Source organism: Poromitra crassiceps (assembly GCF_964638095.1).
Source record: "Poromitra crassiceps genome assembly, chromosome: 2".
In the NCBI taxonomy this organism is placed as follows: Eukaryota; Metazoa; Chordata; class Actinopteri; order Beryciformes; family Melamphaidae; genus Poromitra; species Poromitra crassiceps.
In genome coordinates, this window is record NC_139624.1 from 6,005,432 (window position 1) to 6,018,108 (window position 12,677).

The 12,677-nt window shown below is 43.1% G+C and overlaps 1 protein-coding gene across 1 annotated transcript in view; it reads right to left on the reverse strand.

Annotated features, from left to right (window-relative positions):
- Positions 1 to 6,983, reverse strand: part of LOC310798133 (NLR family CARD domain-containing protein 3-like) — a gene marked incomplete at its 3' end in the record, with an annotated part of 126,566 nt that extends 119,583 nt beyond the window's left edge. The window contains exon 1 of the mRNA XM_083660617.1: positions 6,953 to 6,983. The remainder of the gene's footprint in view (positions 1 to 6,952) is intronic.
- Positions 6,984 to 12,677: the final 5,694 nt, after the last annotated feature.

Below are 12,677 nucleotides of genomic sequence, written 5' to 3' on the forward strand. Positions count from 1 at the left end.
TGTTAGAGAAGTGTGCAGTGATACAGAACAAACACCTAGTTCAGCCTACTACTTCCATGTATGTACCAGTAAAGTGTTAGAGAAGTGTGTAGTCATACAGAACAAACACCTAGTTCAGCCTACTACTTCCATGTATGTACCAGTAAAGTGTTAGAGAAGTGTGTAGTGATACAGAACACCTATTTCAGCCTACTACTTCCATGTATGTACCAGTAAAGTGTTAGAGAAGTGTGTAGTGATACAGAACAAACACCTAGTTCAGCCTACTACTTCATGTATGTACCAGTAAAGTGTTAGAGAAGTGTGTAGTGATACAGAACAAACACCTAGTTCAGCCTACTACTTCCATGTATGTACCAGTAAAGTGTTAGAGAAGTGTAGTGATACAGAACAAACACCTAGTTCAGCCTACTACTTCCATGTATGTACCAGTAAAGTGTTAGAGAAGTGTGTAGTGATACAGAACACCTAGTTCAGCCTACTACTTCGATGTATGTACCAGTAAAGTGTTAGAGAAGTGTGTAGTGATACAGAACAAACACCTAGTTCAGCCTACTACTTCCATGTATGTACCAGTAAAGTGTTAGAGAAGTGTGTAGTGATACAGAACAAACACCTAGTTCAGCCTACTACTTCCATATATGTACCAGTAAAGTGTTAGAGAAGTGTAGTGATACAGAACAAACACCTAGTTCAGCCTACTACTTCCATGTATGTACCAGTAAAGTGTTAGAGAAGTGTGTAGTGATACAGAACACCTAGTTCAGCCTACTACTTCCATGTATGTACCAGTAAAGTGTTAGAGAAGTGTGTAGTGATACAGAACAAACACCTAGTTCAGCCTACTACTTCCATGTATGTACCAGTAAAGTGTTAGAGAAGTGTGTAGTGATACAGAACAAACACCTAGTTCAGCCTACTACTTCCATGTATGTACCAGTAAAGTGTTATAGAAGTGTGTAGTGATACAGAACAAACACCTAGTTCAGCCTACTACTTCCATGTATGTACCAGTAAAGTGTTAGAGAAGTGTGTAGTGATACAGAACAAACACCTAGTTCAGCCTACTACTTCATGTATGTACCAGTAAAGTGTTAGAGAAGTGTGTAGTGATACAGAACAAACACCTAGTTCAACCTACTACTTCCTGTATGTACCAGTAAAGTGTTAGAGAAGTGTGTAGTGATACAGAACAAACACCTAGTTCAGCCTACTACTTCCATGTATGTACCAGTAAAGTGTTAGAGAAGTGTGTAGTGATACAGAACAAACACCTAGTTCAGCCTACTACTTCATGTATGTACCAGTAAAGTGTTAGAGAAGTGTGTAGTGATACAGAACAAACACCTAGTTCAGCCTACTACTTCATGTATGTACCAGTAAAGTGTTAGAGAAGTGTAGTGATACAGAACAAACACCTAGTTCAGCCTACTACTTCATGTAGGCTATGTACCAGTAAAGTGTTAGAGAAGTGTAGTGATACAGAACAAACACCTACTTCAGCCTACTACTTCATGTATGTACCAGTAAAGTGTTAGAGAAGTGTGTAGTGATACAGAACAAACACCTAGTTCAGCCTACTACTTCATGTATGTACCAGTAAAGTGTTAGAGAAGTGTGTAGTGATACAGAACAAACACCTAGTTCAGCCTACTACTTCATGTATGTACCAGTAAAGTGTTAGAGAAGTGTGTAGTGATACAGAACAAACACCTAGTTCAGCCTACTACTTCATGTATGTACCAGTAAAGTGTTAGAGAAGTGTGTAGTGATACAGAACAAACACCTAGTTCAGCCTACTACTTCCATGTATGTACCAGTAAAGTGTTAGAGAAGTGTGTAGTGATACAGAACAAACACCTAGTTCAGCCTACTACTTCATGTATGTACCAGTAAAGTGTTAGAGAAGTGTGTAGTGATACAGAACAAACACCTAGTTCAGCCTACTACTTCATGTATGTACCAGTAAAGTGTTAGAGAAGTGTGTAGTGATACAGAACAAACACCTAGTTCAGCCTACTACTTCATGTATGTACCAGTAAAGTGTTAGAGAAGTGTGTAGTGATACAGAACAAACACCTAGTTCAGCCTACTACTTCATGTATGTACCAGTAAAGTGTTAGAGAAGTGTGTAGTGATACAGAACAAACATCTAGTTCAGCCTACTACTTCATGTATGTACCAGTAAAGTGTTAGAGAAGTGTGTAGTGATACAGAACAAACACCTAGTTCAGCCTACTACTTCCATGTATGTACCAGTAAAGTGTTAGAGAAGTGTGTAGTGATACAGAACAAACACCTAGTTAAGCCTACTACTTCATGTATGTACCAGTAAAGTGTTAGAGAAGTGTGTAGTGATACAGAACAAACACCTAGTTCAGCCTACTACTTCCATGTATGTACCAGTAAAGTGTTAGAGAAGTGTGTAGTGATACAGAACAAACACCTAGTTCAGCCTACTACTTCATGTATGTACCAGTAAAGTGTTAGAGAAGTGTGTAGTGATACAGAACAAACACCTAGTTCAGCCTACTACTTCATGTATGTACCAGTAAAGTGTTAGAGAAGTGTGTAGTGATACAGAACAAACACCTAGTTCAGCCTACTACTTCATGTATGTACCAGTAAAGTGTTAGAGAAGTGTGTAGTGATACAGAACAAACACCTAGTTCAGCCTACTACTTCATGTATGTACCAGTAAAGTGTTAGAGAAGTGTGTAGTGATACAGAACAAACATCTAGTTCAGCCTACTACTTCATGTATGTACCAGTAAAGTGTTAGAGAAGTGTGTAGTGATACAGAACAAACACCTAGTTCAGCCTACTACTTCCATGTATGTACCAGTAAAGTGTTAGAGAAGTGTGTAGTGATACAGAACAAACACCTAGTTAAGCCTACTACTTCATGTATGTACCAGTAAAGTGTTAGAGAAGTGTGTAGTGATACAGAACAAACACCTAGTTCAGCCTACTACTTCCATGTATGTACCAGTAAAGTGTTAGAGAAGTGTAGTGATACAGAACAAACACCTAGTTCAGCCTACTACTTCATGTATATATGTACCAGTAAAGTGTTAGAGAGCCAACAACGGTGGTCGGTGCAGTCGCACTCGGCAGGCATTGCATAACGTTATTTACAATTAAGCACATTGACGGTGCCAGCAGGCCAGCCAGCAGCTAAAGGAAACATGCTAGCCTTGCTGGCGCTAGCTGTCATGCAATGCAACAAGCTAGCTAGCATAGGTCTAGGTCATTTCTGTTTATACCTGACCGGAGTGAGGGAGAGCTGACCCGGAAGGAAAGGACCAGCGGAAATGATTGAGGTCAAAGACGTCAGGTCAGACTCAGACAAAACATGAAGTTACACACTGACTGAATTATTATCGTTATATAAAAAGTAAATAAAAATACATATATTATACAACACCCGTGACCCGGGCCGCATGTTGTTTATTCTACCCAGATCCGAACCTGCAAATAAAATGAAGACAAAATAACACCCGCCCCCCGCATTTTCTTGCGGGTACCCGGCGGGGCCCCGCGGAACCCCGACCCGGTGCAGGACTCTGGTGTAGAGTAGACAAGACCCTTTAGGCTACTGTAAACAGGAAGAACATGCTGATGAGGAGGGTGTAGAGTAGACAAGACCCTTTAGGCTACTGTAAACAGGAAGAACAGACTGATGAGGAGGGTGTAGAGTAGACAAGACCCTTTAGGCTACTGTAAAAAGGAAGAACAGGCTGATGGGGAGGGTGTAGAGTAGACAAGACCCTTTAGGCTACTGTAAACAGGAAGAACAGGCTGATGGGGAGGGTGTAGAGTAGACAAGAGCCTTTAGGCTACTGTAAAAAGGAAGAACAGGCTGATGCGGAGGGTGTAGAGTAGACAAGACCCTTTAGGCTACTGTAAAAAGGAAGAACAGGCTGATGGGGAGGGTGTAGAGTAGACAAGAGCCTTTAGGCTACTGTAAAAAGGAAGAACAGGCTGATGAGGAGGGTATAGAGTAGACAAGACCCTTTAGGCTACTGTAAACAGGAAGAACAGGCTGATGGGGAGGGTGTAGAGTAGACAAGGCCCTTTAGACTACTGTAAAAAGGAAGAACAGGCTGATGAGGAGGGTATAGAGTAGACAAGACCCTTTAGGCTACTGTAAACAGGAAGAACAGGCTAATGGGGAGGGTGTAGAGTAGACAAGGCCCTTTAGGCTACTGTAAAAAGAAAGAACAGGCTGATGAGGAGGGTATAGAGTAGACAAGACCCTTTAGGCTACTGTAAACAGGAAGAACAGGCTGATGGGGAGGGTGTAGAGTAGACAAGGCCCTTTAGGCTACTGTAAACAGGAAGAACATGCTGATGGGGAGGGTATAGAGTAGACAAGACCCTTTAGGCTACTGTAAAAAGGAAGAACAGGCTGATGGGGAGGATGTAGAGTAGACAAGACCCTTTAGGCTACTGTAAACAGGAAGAACAGGCTGATGAGGAGGGTGTAGAGTAGACAAGAGCCTTTAGGCTACTGTAAACAGGAAGAACAGGCTGATGGGTGTAGAGTAGACAAGAGCCTTTAGGCTACTGTAAACAGGAAGAACAGGCTGATGGGGAGGGTATAGAGTAGACAAGAGCCTTTAGGCTACTGTAAACAGGAAGAACAGGCTGATGAGGAGGGTGTAGAGTAGACAAGAGCCTTTAGGCTACTGTAAACAGGAAGAACAGGCTGATGAGGAGGGTGTAGAGTAGACAAGAGCCTTTAGGCTACTGTAAACAGGAAGAACAGGCTGATGAGGAGGGTATAGAGTAGACAAGACCCTTTAGGCTACTGTAAACAGGAAGAACAGGCTGATGAGGAGGGTGTAGAGTAGACAAGGCCCTTTAGGCTACTGTAAAAAGGAAGAACATGCTGATGAGGAGGGTGTAGAGTAGACAAGGCCCTTTAGGCTACTGTAAACAGGAAGAACAGGCTGATGGGGAGGATGTAGAGTAGACAAGACCCTTTAGGCTACTGTAAAAAGGAAGAACATGCTGATGGGGAGGGTCTAGAGTAGACAAGACCCTTTAGGCTACTGTAAACAGGAAGAACAGGCTGATGGGGAGGATGTAGAGTAGACAAGAGCCTTTAGGCTACTGTAAACAGGAAGAACAGACTGATGAGGAGGGTGTAGAGTAGACAAGAGCCTTTAGGCTACTGTAAACAGGAAGAACAGGCTGATGGGGAGGGTATAGAGTAGACAAGAACCTTTAGGCTACTGTAAACAGGAAGAACAGGCTGATGAGGAGGGTGTAGAGTAGACAAGAGCCTTTAGGCTACTGTAAACAGGAAGAACAGGCTGATGGGGAGGGTATAGAGTAGACAAGAGCCTTTAGGCTACTGTAAACAGGAAGAACAGGCTGATGAGGAGGGTGTAGAGTAGACAAGGCCCTTTAGGCTACTGTAAACAGGAAGAACAGGCTGATGGGGAGGGTGTAGAGTAGACAAGAGCCTTTAGGCTACTGTAAACAGGAGGCTGATGGGGAGGGTGTAGAGTAGACAAGAGCCTTTAGGCTACTGTAAACAGGAGGCTGATGGGGAGGGTGTAGAGTAGACAAGAGCCTTTAGGCTACTGTAAACAGGAAACAGGAAGAACAGCCAGCACTCAGTCTGACTCTCTGTATTCAAAGATCTTGGCGGCATCATAGCCCACCTAAAACATGCACATAACACAGTAGCTTGTGCTTCAAAAGCACCTTCAGCTATTACCCTGCTAGCCGGGAGCTTCTCGCTCATACTGAGCATTAGCGCCCGAGGACCCACTTAGCATTCCCGGATAAGACCAGCGTTCCACTCTCGTGGCTACGTCTTTTTTTTTTTTTTTTTTCAGATTTTTATCCCATTGCTATCCCTCATTAGTGCTCATTTTAATTTATTTATCCTGGTTGCTGCTCCACCCTCTGCCGATCTGGGGAGAGCCAAAACTGTCTCCATGCTTCCTCCGAGACATGGGCAGTTAGCCAGCCACTTCTTTTCACCTGACAGGGGAAGCGTTACCGGTAGGACATAGCACGTGGGAGGATCACGCTATTCCAACCAGTTCCCCTCCCTCCGAACAGGCGCCCCTAACGACCAGAGGAGGCACCACATCAGCAACCAGGATATTGCATGTTTTTTGGTGAAGGGGTTCCTATATGAAGGAAACCCCCAGGGGGCACGGGGAGAACATGCGGCTACGTCTTAAAACATTATTTACCTGAGCCAGAGACTTGAAGTGAAGACCCTATCCGATGTGCAACATCCTCTTCTAGATAGACACTTTGACGTCTTTTATATCAAAAAGTCCTTAATGCAATACCATTCAGGAAGTGTGGGGGGCAGTAGTGTAAACGCTGTCCGTACTGCCCCCCAACACTTCCTGAATGGTATTGCATTAAGGACTTTTTGATATAAAAGACGTCAAAGTGGATTTTATGCAACAAGTTGGATCTGTCGCTATCTAGAAGAGGATCTTGGCCATTTGAAATTTTGAAAATTTTGACCATTTTAGAGGAATATCTCATTTTAAATTAATATTCAGCTCAGCTTAGAGACTATTGTAATGTCATTATTTGCCTTTTCTCAATCACCTCTATATCACCTACCAGCTCTCCTTGCCCTGTTGAATCATCATGCTCTCTTTCTGCCCTGAATACACCACAGTGAACAAAGAAATGCTATCACTAAACTAATGACTAGAAAGAACATTTGTCATTATTATTAATATTATTATTATTATTATTTTTATTATTTTTATTATTTTATTTTTATTAGAGACCAGCAATATCAATATACATAGTAACAGAGTGTGTCTCATACATTTTTTTCTTTCTTTTTTTCCCCCTCAACCCTCCCACCTTGTCATTATTATTAATAATAATAAGAAAAATGTCCACAGACCCACTGCAATTATTCCAACTGCCATTTCATTCAACACAATGCTGCTCTCACCTTCATCAGTTAGGACTGGGAATACAGCTGGTTCATTGGAAGGGGCCAGAGGTGGAGGGGCTGCTGCATGATCTGATTCAGCATCTGTTGTTAGGCCAGGGCCAGCCAGGGACACCTGATTTAGTATGAATGGCTTGCTAAAAATGTCCTGCATTGATTAATATTGGCTAGACTAGTCTAGGAGGAGGGAAATGTAAACTCTGAATTTTCTGTGAAGTAAACCTATTTCCACTAAGGACTAACAGAGTAATGTCCAGTAGTTAACACAAGTGTAATAATATTAATCAGTAAAGATGGCAGGGCAGACTGGACAGTTCTCTGGTTAACACATGGCAGAGCTGTGTGATTCAGTCACGTATGCCTCAGCCAGCTCGCCCAAATACAGATCCATTCACAGACAATGCTGCACAGCACACCCACCTTCCAAATACAGATCCACTCACAGACAATGCTGCACAGCACACCCACCTTCCAAATACAGATCCATTCACAGACAATGCTGCACAGCACACTGACCCACCTTCCAAATACAGATCCATTCACAGACAATGCTGCACAGCACAGCACAGCACACTGACCCACCTTCCTTCTTGTTATAAAATTGAGTGAGGATCTGTTGCTTCCTCTTTTCTCTCTGCTCTCTTTCTCCTCTCTCTTTCTTTTTCTGCCAGCCTGACTAAAGGCCTAAACAGACTCGTCCGTCAGAGCCTCGCCCCGCCCTCCCCGTATGACGGCGGGTGGAGCGCCGTCCTACGGGGAGGGGGCGCGGTCGGCTGACGGGGGCTGCTCCAAAATGTAAAGGCCTAAACATGGTCGTCCGTCCGCCTTGAATTGGAGCCGTCTCGCCGTCTGGCCAATATGGCCAATATGGCTGCTAGATTTTAAAGTTACGAGCCAATTAATTTCGACTAGCCAAAATGTTTTTCTTGAAATAAACCAGAATATGAGTGCCACTGGGTTAATATAAGCATACGTATCAGTACAAATCAGTTATAGCATAATGAATCTATAAATTACAGTATTTCACTGATCAATTGTGTGATTTCAAATTGTGTGAAAATAAAGAGATTTTTATTTATATGTAAATTGATAGCAGGGGAGCACTTCAAGTGTGTCACTGGTATCTGGGCCTGACTTGTATGTCACTTTATTTTTTTATAAATAATTATGAGGGGGTGCCCTTTTTTCACACTTATGCACCTGGCCCCTAAACTGTCTGTGCACATCTCTGGATCGCAGGCAGGCTCGTTACTTGCACGTTTGAACGCCCACAATCTTCTCTGCTATTTCACTCGCGTCTTTCTCTTCTCCCTCCCTCCCTCTCTCTCTCTCCCTCTGTCAATAGTCACAGCTCACAGCTGTATCTGTAAGTTCTTCACAATAGAAATTGTCTGGGTGTTTTGTCAATGAAAGTCCACCTTATATGAATCAGCAGTCATCAGGAAATGTTTAAACAAGGCTCCAGACGACAAAGTGATCAGCATTAAACGCTAGTCTAGCAGATGTCAAACAGAAACTAAACTAAAAAAGAAGAAAACTAAAGCAGCCTAGCCTATACAGCCTTTTAAAAATGTAATTTCCTGGTTCACTTTTGACGGGGAGAAGAGAGAGGGAGAAGAAGGCAGGTGAAGTGATTGTGAAACTCAGACACTCACCACCCACAACGTAGGCTACTCTACTCACCTGCTGCAGATGTACTGACGCTGCGCCTGGATGCTGTCTGTGACAAACGGCTTGTCCAACATCATATGTCGCGTTCTGCACCATCGCATAATTGCTAATAATAGACAACGGTTCGCGCAGATGCGGGATTCCCGCAATCCTGCAGCCAATTTCAGCCACTGATTGTGCAGAAAAGGAGGGGGCGCCTACCAGCGATTTGTTTGTTTGTTGTTGTTTTGTGAGGGGCTACTGCGCCCTAGCCGAACTGGCGCCCCAGGCAGGATACTGTTTCGCCTGTAGGGTGAGCCGGCCCTGCTCATCGTCGTAAAGTCGCCTTCAAAGAATGGCGTTAGATTATAATGAACTAGTTGTGTGGCTTAGCCTTCCCAAATGTTGAGGGTCATTTTTTAGAATTTAACACATAGAATTGGGAACGTTACATTCAATTTCATTCAGACTGCCTTGCACTCAATTGCCGCCATTTTCCCACGGAGCTCCCACAGGAGGAGGGAGGGTGGGAGGAGGGAGGGTGTAGTGGTGTCCTAGCGTGTAGGGCTCGCTGGCGCCGGCAGACGGCGAGACGGCTCCAATTCGAGGCGGACGGACGACCATGTTTAGGCCTTTAGTTCGCTTTGACATCTTCGCAGTAAGGCAGCAGCTCCGCCTCCGACCCTCCCCCAGCTGACTGCAGGAATCTCAACTGATTAGCGCTTTTCCGTGGGCCCGCTCTCCGCATGGCTTGGGGGCGTGGCAAGACAGCAAGCCAGGCAGGGAGAAACCATTTCTTGAAAATCGAAGAAGGGGGGATTGGGTGTTGTGCAAGTTGGATGACTATTTTTTGCAAAAGAAAAACAAGAAATTAAAAAGGAACACTTATTTTTATCAGTAAAATAAAATATTAATGATGATAGTTTAATAATTTCGTACTGCAAAAACGTCCCTACTGTTCATGTTTTTTAGGGCCCCCTGTCAGTCAAGGGCCCTTGGAATCGTCCACACTTTCCTATACAATACTACGCCAGTGCACACACACACACACACACACACACACACACACACACACACACACACACACACACACACACACACCACACACACACAAGAAACGCTGTTCAACACTGAGGTTCACACAGAAACTACACACACACACACACACACACACACACATACGCACGCTGCGTACGTTTCGTATGATTAAACATGATTTTGGTACTGAAAATTATGTTAATTATAATTTATCAAAAAGACAGAGAGCCTTATGTGCCCAGCTGAGATCTGGTATTTTACCGCTTATGATCGAAACTGAACGGTATGTCAGATTGGAAGAAGAAGAGCGGGTGTGTCCAATGTGTTGTTTAAATGATAGAAAATGAGTTCCATTTTGTTTTTTATTGTCCTTTTTACAGTGAACCGCCCAATATTTTGTTCAGTAAGATAAAAAACAGATTTTGATTTTCTTAATAATGATGATGCACATAATTTGAGTTCTGGAGAGGACTGGCTTGTTACTTGGAAAAAGCCTGGGACATGAGAAAAAAAGCTCTTTATCAGGAAAAGGCTATGTAAAAAAAAAGAAAAAAAATGTATGTATGCATGGGTATGTGTGTATATGTGGATATGTATGTACATTATGTGTGTGGATGTATATGGGTGGATGTGAAGTGTGTGGTACCTGTGTGGATACAGACTGGACTGTCCTTTGATGCGCTCAGCCCGTTCACCAGCTGCCCTCTGAAGGGGAAAGTCTGCAGAGACAACCCTCAGTCACTCACCAATCACAGCATCATATAGAATAGCACTTCTGTTCTGAAGACCAATCACAGCATCATATAGAATAGCACTTCTGTTCTGAAGACCAATCACAGCATCATATAGAATAGCACTTATGTTCTGAAGACCAATCACAGCATCACATAGAATAGCACTTCTGTTCTGAAGACCAATCACAGCATCACATAGAATAGCACTTCTGTTCTGAAGACCAATCACAGCATCATATAGAATAGCACTTATGTTCTGAAGACCAATCACAGCATCACATAGAATAGCACTTATGTTCTGAAGACCAATCACAGCATCACATAGAATAGCACTTCTGTTCTGAAGACCAATCACAGCATCACATAGAATAGCACTTCTGTTCCGAAGACCAATCACAGCATCACATAGAAAAGCACTTCTGAAGACTTGAGTCTGATTTGTACTTTGATAACTTGAAAAGGTTTCTAAAGTCTTGACTTGAGATCTTGTGTTTGTGTAAATGACTTAGATTGAAAGTGATGAGATTTGTTCCAGCGGACGACTCAATTTAAATTATGTTTTCAGAATTTCTATGGAATGATTAAATTGATTGAAGTTGAAACTGATGATAGAAATCAGACTCATGATGCTCTTACCAGGTTGTGATCCTATTCAAAGCATATTGCATTGAAAAGTCCTCGATATTTAGTTTGATTTCACATATTAAATTGGGACTTGATCACTGCTCTGCCAGATGTGTCGCTGCACTAATGTGACGATGACAGATTCCTCCACATTCGCAGCACTTGGTGACTGAAGTTATTCTTCATTTTGTGTTCTGATTATTCACATGTAATTATCTACTGATTTCTATCCACATATTCCTCTACCACAGTGCTTTTCAAAGTGTGAGGAGTGCCTCCACTGGGGGGCACCAGCCAACTTCAGGGGAGGGGCGACGTGGCGCGGAAAAATCAGAGAGAAGAAAATGCACAGCCTCCACTGGACATGTCTGCGCCGTCACAAAAGTAGCCTACGAGGTTGTCTACAGAGAGCCTGCGTGGCGTGCACACCCTCTGATGACGGAATTTACGCTGATTAATTATTTTTAAATGTGCCAAAAGCAAAAGTAGATGTCTGGACATTGTAATTGATTTGTGCGTTACCCAATCCATGCCAACGGCACAAAGCAATTCATTTCACCAACATGCAACAATGTAGTGACTTACTGGAAAGCCACTATTAGAAGTTTTCAATACACAGCTGTGATTGAACAACATTGACCAGCATGCAATGGGAAACACTCACCAAGTCACCTGGTGGCCTGGAGGTGAACAAACAAGCACAGGGCCAGTTAGGTAATCACCTGACCTGAAAAAGATTCAGACAAAATTGAAAATCTCACCTACTCAATCATACAAAATGAGGTAAAGCACAACATTAAATTGATTTTGGCATTTTTTATGAGGATGTAATTTAAACAAGTTATCAAAATGACAACTGTATTTTACTCAGTATCTTCTATCTAAATTATATTATAAAAAGGAGCAAGTGGGCAATGTTTATTTGTTCTCTGTTTCAATTTTTGTCCCGCTGATATTGTCATACGAGGTATTGTGACATTGCTGATGATTGTCAAAATGAGTACGGTGCGCCCACATCCCCTCGAACCCCACAGTGACTTAGGGTCACATATCCTACAAGCCAATGTGCACATTCAGCGGAGGAGTGATGTCATCTAGGACACCATGGCTCGATGCTGCTCAGAGAGCAGCAGCCAAATGGCATGAAAGCAAAAAGGAGAAGTTAGAGGTTATTGCATTATGATGGTATAATTCAGTAATTATGAGGTTTATAATCAGGTTTTGTTTATGTGTTTAATAAAGTACAAGTGGTAATCAATGTGTTCTAAATGTGTCTGGTGGATACGTATGAAACTATAGGCTCTTTCACACACAGATCACGCAAAATTGTAGTTCGGGAAGCCCGTAAAGCCTGGTAGCCTCGCCACAGAAATTGCTTTCACACAGAGCCAAGCAGCACGGCCACATCCCCGTGCTGCTGTGTACTTTCAGGTGAAATCCCCTGCTCCCGGATTGAAAGGCGAGCGGAGGGATTTCCAGCTCCTCCTAGCCCAAATTAATATTTTCATAGGTTAGTGTACCCTGGCTACTGTATGATGAACGAATTCATTCAACAACAATACTTCCCTCCTTCTCCGCTGAGCAGGGAGGATATAGGTGCACTCGCATGGTGGGCGGACTCGCCAAAACAGGCTCCGCTGCGGAGTGCATCTGCCGATTTTCTGGCAGCGAAGTGTTGC